Source organism: Miniopterus natalensis, chromosome 3 (genome assembly GCF_054644295.1).
Source record: "Miniopterus natalensis isolate mMinNat1 chromosome 3, mMinNat1.hap1, whole genome shotgun sequence".
In the NCBI taxonomy this organism is placed as follows: Eukaryota; Metazoa; Chordata; class Mammalia; order Chiroptera; family Miniopteridae; genus Miniopterus; species Miniopterus natalensis.
The window spans coordinates 91699886-91714798 of record NC_142083.1 but is presented as its reverse complement, the minus strand read 5'-3'; the positions used below and the strand labels follow the sequence as shown (position 1 = coordinate 91714798).

General features: G+C 41.2%; 1 protein-coding gene across 5 annotated transcripts in view; it reads left to right on the top strand.

Moving 5' to 3' along the window:
- The window catches only part of HMOX2 (heme oxygenase 2), a 61466-nt gene that overhangs the window by 13091 nt on the left and 33462 nt on the right, over positions 1-14913 (top strand). For 4 of the 5 annotated variants that reach the window (XM_087815670.1, XM_016214462.2, XM_016214460.2 and 1 more), the window contains exon 2: positions 7194-7718. The gene's annotated coding sequence lies outside the window, so the exon portion shown is untranslated. Of the gene's footprint in view, positions 1-7193; positions 7719-7774; positions 7864-14913 lie in introns of those variants that run through there. The other variant, XM_016214464.2, reaches the window with a different exon arrangement.

Below are 14913 nucleotides of genomic sequence, written 5' to 3'. Positions count from 1 at the left end.
TTCAAATTCAAACATGATTTTCTATGTAATCCTCTTTAACATACCTACATTGTTTTTTTCTTTGCCTATTATAGCACAGTAGTTATATTTCTATATAGCTGCTATTCACTACAATTTATATTTCGATCCCTTCAAACAAACACAGGATGCCAATTATTTTTTTCACAGTTTTGGAGGTTTGTGAGCCTAATTTACCACTGTACTAAAAAGATTAAGATATATTTCTTTTTTGTTTGTCTGTGCTTTCTTTCAGTCTTGGCATCCATATCTAAAATCATACTGCATAGTCCAGCCGGTGTGGCTCAGCAGTTGAGCATTGTCCTATAATACAGGAGATCACGGTTTGATCTCCTATTTAATCTCCGGGTTGTGGGCTTGATCCCCAGTAGGGGCCGTGCAGGAGGCAGCCAATCAGTGACTCTCATCATTGATGTTTCTATCTCTCTCTCCCTCTCTCTTCCTTTCTCTGAAATCAATAAAAATATTAAAATAAATAAATAAATAAAAATAAAATCATACTGCATACAGTATAATTTTTATAAACATTTTAGTCAATATATGGTGAATATTTTTCATATCATCAAATGTTTTTCTACAACACTATAAAATCATTTAAAATAATGACATAGAATGACCAACATGTAAAATCCCATAATTCTCTCATTTGTTGAACATTTATAAACATTTTTCTTTTAGATAATGTGATCAAAATCATTTAAAACTTGCCAGTTTTATCAGTAAGACATGGTACCTGGTTATATATATCTTTTGAGAAGATTAAGTACAGCCATTATTATTTGAGGAAACCAGGCAGTGTGTTTTAGAGGATGAGCTCTTTTGTTCCTCACATTAACTCTATAAAATAGACGTTATGGTTTATAGTTGATACAGGGGACCACGGCTTATAGAAACTCAGTACTCTGCCCTGTGACACAAAGTTAATAGGTGGTGGAGTCAGCTACGTTACCCAGACATCTATGCTCTAACTTTACAATGGGGTGCTGATAATTTTCTCATTAATTTATTGGAGCTGTTTGTATATTAAGCAGTTTAATTCATTGTATATACTATTGTATCAACATAGTAATTTTTAAATTAAACTTTTTTTATTTTGAGATCATTGTAGATTCACATGACCTTGTAAGAAAGAACTTACAGAGATCTCATATATCCTTTACCCAGTTTCCCCTAGGGGTAACAACTTGCAAGACTTCAGTAAAATATGACAACCATATTAACACTGATAGTCAAGATACAGAACGTTTCTATTACTATGAGAATTCCTCATGGTGCTTCTTAATAGCCACACACTTAGTGGGAGAAATAGGAAGAAGGACATCTACTCTATCTTCCAGGGCACAGATGTCTTTCAACTTTTCTTTTGAAAAAGGCTTTAACGTTGAGTCAAGTACCCCAAGAATAATTATTTTAAGGGAAATAGACTTAAATAATCTCTATAGAAAGCATAAGTTCTGCCACACTTAAACTGATCTTGAGGGCACCAGCCAGGAGTCCTGGTCAGAAGTCCTTCTCTGGCCCGGCCGGGTGTGGCTCAGCGGTTGAGCGTCAGCATAGGATCCAGGCGATCGGGGTTCGATTCCCAGTCAGGGCACATGCCCGGGTTGCGGGCTCAATCCCCAGTCGGGCGTGCAGGAGGCAGCCAATCAATGACTCTCTTATCACTGATGTTTCTATCTCTCTCCCTCTCTTTTCCTCTCTCTGAAATCAATAAAGATATATTTAAAAAAAAAGAAAAGTCCTTCTCTGCATCTGTACATTAGAATGCAGGTTAATGTGCTGTTTGCCAGTGGGAGCTGGTGCAAGATGGTAATCAAATATTTTGTAGGTGTTGCTACAGTAAAAGAGCCACATGAGGGGAAACAAATATCCTACACTCGCAGGACTAACTTTGGAAAAGAATAGGGACATTTGTATGTATCATCTACCATTTAGGAGACAGCATTAAGTTACTTTTTATCTGTGAGCCTTGTTTTCCTCCTGTGTAAAATTGGAGTAGGATTTGTGAATATTGTTATAAAAATGGCAATAATAGATTGATATTATTTACTGTGCACATGTAAATAATGTAGGTGGCAGATATTATTATACTCACTTAGCAGATTGATAGATGAAATAAATTGAGGCATTAAGTGACTTTGTCTAACATTAAATAGATCCTAGTGATGGGAATAAAGAATAAATAAAAAAATTGCTGTCCTCAAGAGCCTTACTCTTGCTGCTTGAAAAGTGAAAAAGCATTTTGCTATGTGTATACATTAAATAAAATATATGACTCACTCACAGAAACCAGTGCATGAGGGGGTTATAAGAGTGTTTCCAGAGAAAGGCCAACAGGTATTTTTATATGATATAGACCTTATCACCAAGAATAAAGGATAGGAACTGAACCCATTCACCCACTCTATACCCACTGATTGTCTAGTACATGCCAGCAACTCAAATAAACTGTGTGCATATAGATAATCCTTCAAGGCTTAAGAAACAGCAAGTACAAAAGGCCTATTGTAGGGAAAGACCTCATGCATGGCATCTTCTGACCTCCGGAAGAATGGGCTCTAGGCCTGGAACACCTCCTTAACAGGAGAAAGAGACCTCCCAGCCTATGCTGGGCTTGTTGCCTGTGTGGGAATATTTTTTCCTGTTTCAGACTCAGTATGTATCCTTTGTTCTGATTAAGCCTATGTATGATACGATACCTGGACATCCCCACTGCTATATCTGTCTCCTGTGGGGAGGGGACATGGTCCTTTGTTCTCTGACATAAAAGGGATGCATGCAGACCCATGACTCTGCATTGATTGCTGGGAGGACCTTCCGGCTACAGGGGACCATCACCCACTACTGAGCTGATCTTGCTCTATTTCTTTGTGTGAGTAAAAGGTGGTTTCATTCAGTGCTGGACTGTGTTGTATTTTCCTTGATTATTTCAATACTGAAATGCAGTGGGCAGAAGTGCTCAGATTCTTACTCTTGATAACAGGTAACAGATGCCACTTGCTTGACACCTATTCAGAAAAGAGAAAAGGACCTGCCAGTGTAGGTGGATTGCCATGTTCAATGGGGTAGGGGATGAATTTGGGGAGTTGGGCAGAGTTAATACGTAGGCTATGGTAGGACATGATAAAGAATTTGGACTTCGCTCAAATAATAATTTGTTGATCAATTACATTTGAGTGTCTTAAACAGGGGAATTACCTTATTTGATTGAACTCTGGATGATAGCCATTGGTTGTGTGTAGAAAAGGAGACAAAAGAGAAAGCAACATAAATAACTTAGGAGGCCATATATCAGCCACACAGTGAGTGTTAGCCTTTTCTATTGAGCGTAGAATATCAGAAGGAATTAGACCAATCTACTTACATGGGATGACTTATTATGTATAACAGTAAATTATAACTAACTTTTAATGAGCACTCACTTTGTGTTAAGCAATATTGTAAGCACCATACATATATTATCTTATTTAATCTAAATTTTCTCCAATGTACATGCTCTTATTACCCCATGTGATAGATGAGATATACAAGGCACAAAGAGATTATGCAATTGCTCAAGGTCACACAGCTAGTAAGTGGTGAAGCCAGGATTTAAACTAAAAAATACTGGCTCCAGAGCCTCTTCTCTTTATTAAGGCTGATGGTTGCCAATCATGGACATTTGTCATAAAAGAAGAAGTGTGATTCTAACATGAGAAGAAAACTGGTGCATGGTGACCTATAACTTTCTAACTCTGAGCCCCATATTTCTACATATAGATTTTTTTTTTTTAAATGGGCTGTTCAACTTGACAAAAAGACTCTGCTGAATTATTTACCTTGGGTAAGAATAACGACTTTTCTAAGTTAACAAACTTTAACGCTATTCCTTTTTGGGCTAATGTAAATAAATTTTATAAATTTTAAAAATATTTGATAAATAATCTTAGAATATGTAACTTATTTCTCATATTGCCACTCTGTCACCACAGTATTCTATACTTTTATTTTTTAATTTTATTGAAACAAAGTTGTTGAGAATGACAATAGAGCCAATGCTTGAGTAATGTTTTTTTGCTCCAAATGCCTTCTCTTTGCCTAGACCAGTACAGTTTTTCATTGCCCATTTTCTCTGGTTCTTGGTAAAGATTGTATCACATGTCTCCTTAATAGCTGGTAGGGAAGCGAGGAACAAGGAGCTGTCAAGGTGTCACCGTCAGACCACCAACTCCGTTAGACATCCCTTCTAGTACATATGCTCCTCTAGAGAAATTAGACATTCCTATACAGTTAATTATTGCTCTTGGATCTTTTATAATTCTGTACTACTAATTTAGAGAATACCTCATACTTTAATTATATGTTCCTATGTTATGATTTTATTAATATTTGCATTGTAAACCTCAAAGAGTGAAAGACTATAGCTGCTTTTTTCCCCCTGGTTGTCCACAGCAACACAGTATTTACTGAGTAACATATTCAAAAGCCAATAATTAATTATTAACTAAGCAAATAAGTGATAAGACAGAATTTAGGCACCTGAGTGTCAGTGTGGGTAGGTAGTGTCAGAGAAATGACCTTGAGTGTTAAGTCTAGGACAGGGAACTATCTGTAACCAATTTAGGCAGGAAGATTAGGGGAGGCAACGTGAGACAAGGACCAGATGGATAATAATAGACACCCAACTATGTGATTTCAAGAGGATGTTTCTGGATATTATAAAGCCAAGAAGAGAGATGTAATTCAACAAAGAACCTTAACATATAGGAAGTTATTACTTAATTTGGGTAAAGCTATAACATAAAATTCCTACTATACTAAATAAAAACCAATTGTTTAGTATTCACAGATTAACATGTGCCTAGAATTTTGCTAAACTGAAAATTACACATATAAGATTTGTTTCTGGACTTCAGGAATGTCATAATCATACAGGAAAGATAGACATAACTATCAACATATGGGTCTGTAAATTCAGAGACTGGAGAGATTTAAATCCATGGGAATTTACCATGGTGACTTAGATTCAGTCTAAAGGTACACCAGAAAACCAATAGCCAACTTATTAAGGTAGAAAAAGTCCACAGTTACTTTGTCTGATACTATGTTTATATTATGAGAATTAATATTTAAGAGGTCAGAAACTGAGTGTTACAGTGAAATGTTAAGTTCAACAAATCTTTTCTAAATAGAAGGTGTGACTGAATAAATATTTACACATGAGTTACTTCCTATAATTTGGAGTAATAATGATATTGTCATTGTATTTGCCCCAGCTATTAATTAACTGGAAAGAACCAAAGGGAGGACCAAAGATGCACAGCCAGTCAAGTCTGGGAGCAGGTCGTCGGCCAGAACAGGCATGGCCACTGTAAGGGCGCAAAATCTGCCATACATAGGCTCCCAAACAAAGGAGTCCCCCCTCTCTTGCCCTCTTGGCTCCCTTGCCTCTCTTGTGCTCTGGGCTCCTGGCTCTCTTGTTGCAGGGAGCGTGCTCCCCTGCATTCTCCACATGGCTCACAGCATGTGGACCCCACACACAGCAGACTGATGCACTGGAACTAGCCTGATGCTGCACTGGACCCAGCTCCACCATGGAACGGGAACTCTGGACACTGGCTTTCCTCTTAGCTTTGCTCAATCCCCAGCTGAACCTCTTCTAGGACTGGTTTAAGGGAAATGGGACTCTGCAACCCGAGGGGTGGAATTCCACACAAATAAAGCCTTTTACCATGTCTCATCCTCCTGTGGGGGCTTCCAGAAATGCTTATTCCAGTGGCACCCCAAAAGCCCCACTCCCACTAGCAACAGAGAAAGGCCATCTGCACAATTCTCTGATAACAACAGAACTTAATTTTCCTTTTCAGAACATCACAATTTTAAAGCAGAATATAAATGCTAATGTATTTAAGTTTACCTGTTAAAACTTTGTAACTTTTTGACTATTTTTACCATATTATAGCTACCATGCTATATATATCATTTATATACAAAAATTTTCATTACCACATACAATATAGTACACATATTATAAATATTTAAACTGAAGTTTACTTCTTACAAGGTATTTCTTTTCTTTCCTGTGCATTACTTTAAATCATAAAAATGACATGATTATAATATGTAAACTGCATTGTATCACGTAGCTTATGGGACTAATTCTTTAGGAATGCAATATAAATCAGATTTTTCTCGATAATAAAATACTATTAAGTTTGATATCAATTAAGGGTGTGAGGGAAAATAAATTATCTCACCTTATGTAGAATATATCTATGTGGGAAGGAAAAGAGTCATTAGCCTTGAATTTGTCTGCTTTTGTGCTACTATATTCTCAGTGTCAGAATCTGCCTGATTTTGTGCTATGTTCCCATGACTGGGTATACTGTAGGTATTCAAATTATTATTAAAAAAAATGTTTTTTAAATATATCTTTATTGATTTCAGAGAGGAAGGGAGAGGGAGAGACAGAGATAGAAACATCAGTGATGAGAGAGTCATTGATCGGCTGCCTCCCGCAGCTTTATACCTTGTTTTATACATTACAATCAAAAGAGGAGAGGAAAGTGCGTTACATGAAATCCATTGGTGATAGATTGGGGGGGGCGGGATAGAGCAAAGTGGGGAAGGGGTGAACCTCTGGGATCGGATAAAAAGTAAAATGATAGACACACACTTCTTTTACTTAGGTGGGTGCAGGATAGTTAACAGTCAACAATTGACTCAATATAATGAGGGGATTTGTGGTCTCCGCCCCTTGAGGGGTCTGGAAAAAGAAAAATTACTTTGACATTCCAACAATATGTTATCATAGATGCAAAAAGGCAATAGGTTCAGTTAAGGTAAAGATTGACCTTTGTCTGGGGAGATACTGGCCTAGGACATGACTATCCATGATAAACTGATTTTTAGTTTAAAGTTTTAATTTCAGACCATCCTTTGAGGTTACTTTAGGTCTCTGAGCTTGCAAGTCCGCCACACAGGCCTTCCCTGAGCTAGTCAGGTTAGCATGTGGCCCCTTTTTGTCCACACACCAATGGATTTCATGTGACCTTTCTTAGGTCTTCTCCTTTGATTGTAATGTATAAATAAACTGCAAAATTGCTATTTCCCATAGAATTATCTCTATCTTTTGAGATTTTGCTTCTAGGACTAGCCCCCAGTCCTTGGCTCTAATAAACTCAACTTTTCTTTAGGTTTGGAATTTATTTCGTGGACATCCAATAACTCCAACATACACGGCAAACTTCCCACACCTTTGCCAACAGTGGCCATTGTCAGCCAGTCATTTAATCTGCAGACAGCCCAGCCCAGCCCAGCCCAACCCAATGGTTAAGGAAGTGACTGGAGGCCAGTATGGCGGCAAGAGAAAGGGCAAATGGAGCCTAGCGCGAGATGAGCCTGAAGAGGTGGTGACATCGGGCAAGAAAAGCGTATAGCCCAGAGGCGGCCTCACACACACCTGCTCTTATTAGCGCCAGCGTTCATTCACAAGCACCCCAACTTCTTGCGCAGACCTGGGTATCAAGAGAGCAGCCTAGGGCGCGCCGCAGAGGCGTGTCCTCCGCAGGCCCCGCCCCTCGCGGCGTGCGCACGTCCGGCAGCCCTCGCGCTCGCTGTCTCGACTCCGGTGGCGGCGGCGACTGAGGGAGTTCCTGACGGACGCGCGGAGGCTGCTGCGGACAGACAGACCGACGGACGGCCAAGCGGATCCGAGGCTGGTGAGTGGCCCGCACCTCCCCGGACTTCCTCCGGGTTCCTCGGCGGGCCTTGACCGGCCCCCGGTCTTCGGGAGCTGGGCTCTGCCTGCCACGGCCCGCTGCGTCCCCGGCCTGAGGAAAACCCGGCGGGGACGACGGTAGCGGGGTGAGCGGGGAGGTGACTGGGCGTGGGGGGACCCCTGCTTCGTGGACAACGTTTCCGAGGGCTTGCCAGCCTTAGCGGCCAGTTTGCGTTGGGCCGGGTTGGGTCCTCCCCTCCTGGCGTCGCGAGGTCGTCGGGTGAGGTGACCCCGGGGTCGCCGCTGGAGAACTTGGCGTTTCCGGCGGGGGTTTCGGGCCGGCGGGGACCCGGACCTCCGCCAGCGTGGGAGATGGGTGCCTTGCGTGGCTGCTGGTGGTGGGCCGTGGCTCTGCCCTTACTCCATCTGACTCACCTTAGACCGAAGGGCCCTTTGAGTCAATGTTATGACTCCGTGAGTGATCTGCGGCCTCCAAGGTGCCGAGCGCCAAATTGGGAGGGATCAGCGCCCGGGGCGGCCGGTTAGTTTGGGCTGGCAGTTTACCTGTCACCTCATAAGCACAGTGCTCTAGATGTATAAATTGCCCTGTAAGACTTGCCAGGATCGCCCTGCACAGTCTTTGCACAAGGCCTGTCATGCCATTTAAATTGGTTTGATGAACCGGTTTTTGTGGCCTGTGGCTGTCATCCTTATTGTGTTATGTTTATGGTTCTGTGAACCAGAAAATAAACATCAGATAGGTCAGAAAGCCCTCTCATTCTCAGCCACTTCCAAAACCCTATGAGTTGATAGTCTTCTCACTTGTAAATGGGGTTAGTGATGAGACGGGGGTTAAGGAATTGACCTGCATCCCACAACCAAGAAGATGGCACATGGTCTATCAACTGCCTCCAGATTCCATGCTCTTTCCTAAACAGAGTTGTAGAGATTGGAAATGGCTTGTTATTTGAACTGTCTTCTCCACTCCCTGAACTGTGCTCCCAAGTAGAAGGAAACAGGAGTTTACAGGTTTTGTGTATTTGAATTGCTGGTATGACATTAACCAGTGCGTTTTGAGTTAAATTTTAACTCCCATATTAAAATTTTTAGTTTTTCTTCTGCGAGGAGGGGGATAATGCACATTAGTAAATCTGTGCTTTATTCTTTAGTTTTTTTTAAGAAACATTACAAGACAAAACATCACAAGCTTACCAGGAGCTCACAGTTTAATAGCGCATTTACAATTTTACTTGGTGGAATTGGAAAAAGTTTTCAAATACTGTGTTTAAACCAGGACACTGGTGAGGGTGTGGAAATTTGAGGAGCCTTGGAAACACACACTCTCATTGAGTGACCTCATCTAACTGGGGATTTGAAGAGGAAACTCTGTGATTCTCCCATTTTCTGACTTGATTTGCTTTTTAGTTTTCCTTGGGCCAGTGAAGTGAGATGCTGTGAGTCTTAGATTCCAGAGTTTGAGCTACTTTAGAAATGCCAATGAAAAGATGAGTTACAGAAAGTAAAGTATTCATTGCATTTAGGTCACTCCTCATCAAGAATGTTGAAAAGCAAAACTGGACAGCTGGGGTCTTTGGGCTACCTTGATTTTTTTATTGTTTTTTTTAAAAGCTGACTCTTTTCAGAGTTCAGTTGGGCTCTGATCAGGATTGCACTAAAAACTGGAACGTGACTCCACCAGGAAGAAGATATTTTTGAAAACTGGAATTGTATATTTCAATGTAAAACTTCAAAATTTAGCTTGGAACTCCTTGGCGAGAAAAGAGGTGAAAAACTATAAATTACCTCTTGGTACGTTATTGGCTATAGTTAAGCAAAAAGTTATAAACAGACATTTAATGCAGCAATTTTCAACTGGCTTGCCGCAGTAATTTTTTAAACATGAAATATCAGCCAGGGGCACTGACCTCTTTTCCCTTAGATTGTCAAATAAAAAAATGACAACAGCCAACACAACAATAGCCATCCAGTGTGAATGAATCAAAATTATACCTATTTTTGTCAGATCAGCAAAAAATATGTATTTTTGGTGTGCCCCAGAATTTTAGTAATTAGTTTATGTGTGCTATGAGATGAAAAAGGTTGAAAATTGCTGATTCAATGCAACTTTTTTTCTGTTAGTGGTCAGTAGGAGAATTAAAAGATCTGGGTTACATCTCCTTTTGTGTTCAACACAGTGAATTTTGTCTACTTTTATATTATATCTTTAGCACTGTTGTCTGTATTGCACAATTAGTATTTCTACTATGGTACATGTTGTTGTGTTCTCTCTCTCTGAAAGCTACTTGAAGCTACAAGGTCTTAGGCCTCATCGTATTCACAGAGCCCATGAATAATATAAATGTTTGTTGACGATAATATGGCATGTCACATGCCCAAGTGTAGCCATCCCCCTTCCTTGGATACTGGATCCGCTGTCAGTTCTCTCTTTGACAAGACCACTACAGGCTGCTTCACTCAGAGGAACTGTTAATCACCTAGAACTACTTCCAGGACAATCTGGAGGAGGGCAGGCAGGTGAAGGGAAAGAATCAGTAAGCAAAACTGAGTGTTGCTTGGGAGAGGGTTTTATCCCTGGTTGGGATGAGTATGAGAGGCAACCGATTAATGTTTCTCTTTCACATCAATGCCTCTCTCTGTCTCTGTCTCCCTCTCTCTTTCCCCCACCCCCACCCCACTTCCTTTCTCTCTTACAAAAAAAAAAAAAATCAAGCCCAGCCGGGCGTGGCTCAGCAGTTGAGCGTCAACCTAGGATCCAGGCGATTGGGGTTCGATTCCCGGTCAGGGCACATGCCCTGGTTGCGGGCCTGATCCCCAGTTGGGGGCGTGCAGGAGGCAGCCGATCAATGACTCTCTCATCATTGATGTTTCTATCTCTCTCTCCCCCTCTCCTTTCCCCTCTGAAATCAATGAAGATATATTTTTAAAAAATAAAAAATAAATCAGTAAAACATCCTCAGGTGAGGCTTTTAAAAAAAGTGGGATGGCTAGCTGTTTTCTTGCCCTTTGCATTTGGCTTTTCCAGGGCATACATCCAGATTTCAAAGTTAATTTGCAAGTGCAAATGCCTAAAGGTAGAGGGACAAAGAAGCAGTGATATCTCCCCATTTGGCAAGCATGTATTGCCTCTGTGGTGTGCAGAATATTGGCACTAGGGGTGTGTGCATAAACAACAATAAACCCAGCATAGTCCTTGTTTACTAGGAGTTGGCAGTCACCTTGGGGACACGAAACAGTAAAATCACTTTGTAAGGTTTATGATTCTCGTTCTGACACTCAGTATTCTGGAAGGTCAGAAAAGTGAAGAGCTGAGAAATGGAAGACAGGAGAACTTGAACTGAACCCACTGGGGTTAGGTAAAAGAATAGGAAGAGAAAAGAAGGAACAAGTCCAAAGAAAGGGGATACCTCTCTTTAGCAAGCACTCAGGATCTTACTGAAAACATTACCCACAAAGAGAATGTCTTTCATAAAGAGATATTATAGAATAGGGATTCTTAACCTGAATTCTGGGTCCATGGGTGAGTTGTAGGCACCTATGGTTGCTCTGGAATGGCATAGGCAACATATATATATATACTTTAAAAATATGTCTTTATTTATTTCAGAGAGAGGAAGGGAGAGGGAGAGAGAGATAGAAACATCAATGATGAGAGTCATTGATTGGCTGCCTCCTGCACACCCCCTACTGGAGATCGAGCCCTCAACCCAGGCATGTGTCCTGACCTGGAATTGAACAGTGCGATCTCCTGGATCCTAGGTTGATGCTCAACTGTTGAGCCATGCCGGCTGGGCGGCAACGTATTTTTTATATGTGATTGTCCTGGAGAGAGAGTCTGAAGCCTTCATGTGATTCTCAAAGGAGTCTGCAGTTAAAAAAAGGGTAATGAGCCCAACCTGGCATGGCTCAGCGGTTGAGCATCGACCTAGGATTCAGGCAGTTGGGGTTCGATTCCTGGTCAGGGCACATGCCCGGGTTGCGGGCTCGATCCCCAGTCGGGGGCGTGCAAGAGGCAGCCAATCAATGACTCTCTCATCATTGATGTTTCTATCTCTCCCTCTCCCTCTCCTTTCCTCTCTCTGAAATCAATAAAGATATATTTTTAAAAAAAAAAAGGTTAATGATTATTCTATTCTGGCAAATACCCTTCCACTCCATCTTCAGAAATACACTTCTCTGAATTTGCACTTTCAGATGAGGAGGTATTTGGGTGGAAGATGAGAGACAGAAACCCTAGGATTCCTTTGTAAACAAACAGCCTTTCACCAAACACCAACTGTCATGAGAAATGCATAAGTGCTTTTACAAAGGACAGCATGTTCCCTCATACACATAGTGTTCTAATCTGGTCTCCAGTAACAGGGCAACTAAACACCCTCTGACTAGTGTAGGTGAGGCTCCAGGTATGTCCTCAGAGATCTTACAGTCAGTTGTGGCTGATACAGAGTTAGAGCTAAGTAGAAGTGCTGGGAGTTGGGTGAGTTGAAGACACAGAAACCACAGGCTTTTTGGAAGGTCAGGATGTGTTTCAAGAAGCTGCTGGGCCTGGCTCAGTGGTTGAGCATCGACCTAGGATCCAGGAGATCGGGGTTTGATTCCCGGTCAGGGCACATGCCCAGGTTGCGGGCTCGATCAATGACTCTGTCGTCGTTGATGTTTCTATTTCTCTCTCTCCCTCTCCTTTCCCCTCTCTGAAATCAATAAAGATATATATATATTTTAAAAGTTTCATTAAAAAAAAAAGAAGCTGCTGGAGTCTTGGAAGCAAGGTGTGAAAGAGCATGTGGAGCCTTGGCCCAGTAGCCAGAAAACCCTGGGCAGGTCTGGGAACAGTGGCTAATTCCAGGACTAGCTTCCCTCTGCTGCTTTGAACATAGCGGTCTAAGAGACTGTCCTAGAGCTGTGGTCACTTAGCACATGTACAGGAAGTGGAAGCTGTTTCAAAGCTAGTGTCCTGCCTCCCCTAGACCATAGCCATCAAACTAGGCCGAGCTCAGAGTTCCTTATCGTGCTGGAGGAGCTGAACTCCTCAGTCCCCAGCCCTCCCTTACCACTCAATATGGATGCTCCACTCACTGCAGTTGCTTTATGTGTTGGCCTTCTGTGTAGGGTTTGGTTGAACATTCCAGAGCCCTGGAGCACATGATTTTCTGCCTTTCTTGGCCTATAAGCTGTTCGACTGTTCCCCTCCCTGTCTTGTCTATCTTTCCCCCGCCAAAGTTATTCATTCATTACTGCCTAATCATGTCCTTAGTCGACAATAGATGTTGATGTTCTGGATATTTGAATTTCTTCTCGATAATGATTAATTGAGACAATGATGTTTGACCAGTTCTGTGGACCTCTTGGGAATTATGAGCACCCACGTCATGTATCTTTAATTCATGTAGTTTTGTGGGGGCTGCCTCAAGGAATAGGATGTTGTTCAACTTTACAGTGTCAGACTGCTGTTTTTTTTGTTTTTTGTTTCTTTTCAGTAAATTGTGATCACTGTAGCATTTTGTTTTTTCCCTTGAGGTAACGATATGTAATGATTTGGTGTATTTCCTGCCAAATGTGCTTAGAGATAGGATGTGGGCTTGTTACGAGGTTGTACAGCTATTGCCTTCTTCTGGTTGACCCCTTACCTAGAGTAGTAACAAACAAGAGAACTGCCACTGTGAATTCCTTCTCTAAAGCCAACTGGGGGAATAAAGGTTTTTCAGAGGCAGACATTTGGAAGTATCAGGTGGCCTGCGCATGCATGGGGTAGAGGGTGCTTGCAAGCGTTTGACCTTTAAAATTTTGCCTATCCATTTCCTTAAAAAAAAAAAAAAAGGTGGGTGGTGGTAAGGGAGTTTTGTGCTTCTAATCAGGCTTTCAGAGTCCTTAAAATAATTCTAAACAAACCGTGTGTTCTCAGTAGCTGTATCTATGGAATGTAAGGAAGCCAGTTTAAAAACCAATGCAATGCAACATTTGTGGGTTACTGATCACAAAGCATCACATGCTTGTCCCTCTACAAGGCCAATCTCACCCCCAAACCCTCATCAGCAACAATTTTTAAAAAAAATATATCTTTACTGATTTTAGAGGGAGAGGAAGAGAAAGATAGAAACATCAATGGTGAGAGAGTCATTGATCGGCTGCCTCCTGCACACCCCCAACTAGGGATCGAGCCCACAACCTGGACATGTGCCCTGACCGGGAATCGAACCTTGATCTCCTAGATCCTAGGTCAATGCTCAACCGCTGAGCCATGCCCGGCCAGGCAGCAGCAATTTTTATACTGAAAATGCTGCTCAAAAATGCTTACTCACTAGTCATTTTTCTTATTTCTGGGATTAATTTTTAACTGTCTTCTTTGTTATCTGTGCTTTGAGTATATCTTGATTTTGAGAATACCTTGCATTCTGGAAATCATTTAGTCACTCAGCAAACCCTGATTAGCTGGGTGCCCTGTGTTGGGCAGTAGGAGACAAAGATAAATCAGCTGTAATCTGGAAAATAGACATGTAAACAAATAACAGGACACAGGTGCTATAATAGATCATAAAAGTCTTGCTTAGATTAAACTCTAATTAGCCTCTCAGGGCTAGGAAGCCAAACTGCATAGTTGCCATTAGCATTTGCCTGCAATACCTATCAACTTGGGTGAATTCCTCTGATTCTTGAGGTTCCCCAAAACGTCTTGAGGTTCTTTCTTTTCCTTCTCCCAGGAAAGCAACCTTCATTCCTTACCTGGAAAGACTGCTGAGAACCATGTAAGTACCAGGCTGTTTTTCCAAGGGGCTTTTATTGACCTCCAGAGTCAATCTTAATTCCTTAGAGTCTTCTGGTAACATCCAGAGTCTATGCACGGTTCTTGCATATATGGTATTATAGTCAAAGCCTTGTCAAGAGTTTTCAGTTGTGTCCTGTTATGAAAAGAACATTTTTTCTTGAATTTATGCACATATATTGCCATGAAAATAATAATGCTCATTAAGAGTTTCAAAGTCTGACAAGATCAATTAGAGAAAAAACAAGTGCCTCAATACTGCTTACAGAGGTATAAATAAGGAAAATTCCTTATATCTGGAAAAGAAAAGATTTTAAATATAAGCAGTATTTAAAATAAAAAGTTATAAAGTTGTAACCTTCTTTATCAGTTCATTCAGTCCTGTGTAATTCAACTTACTCTGCTTGAATCTAGTTTT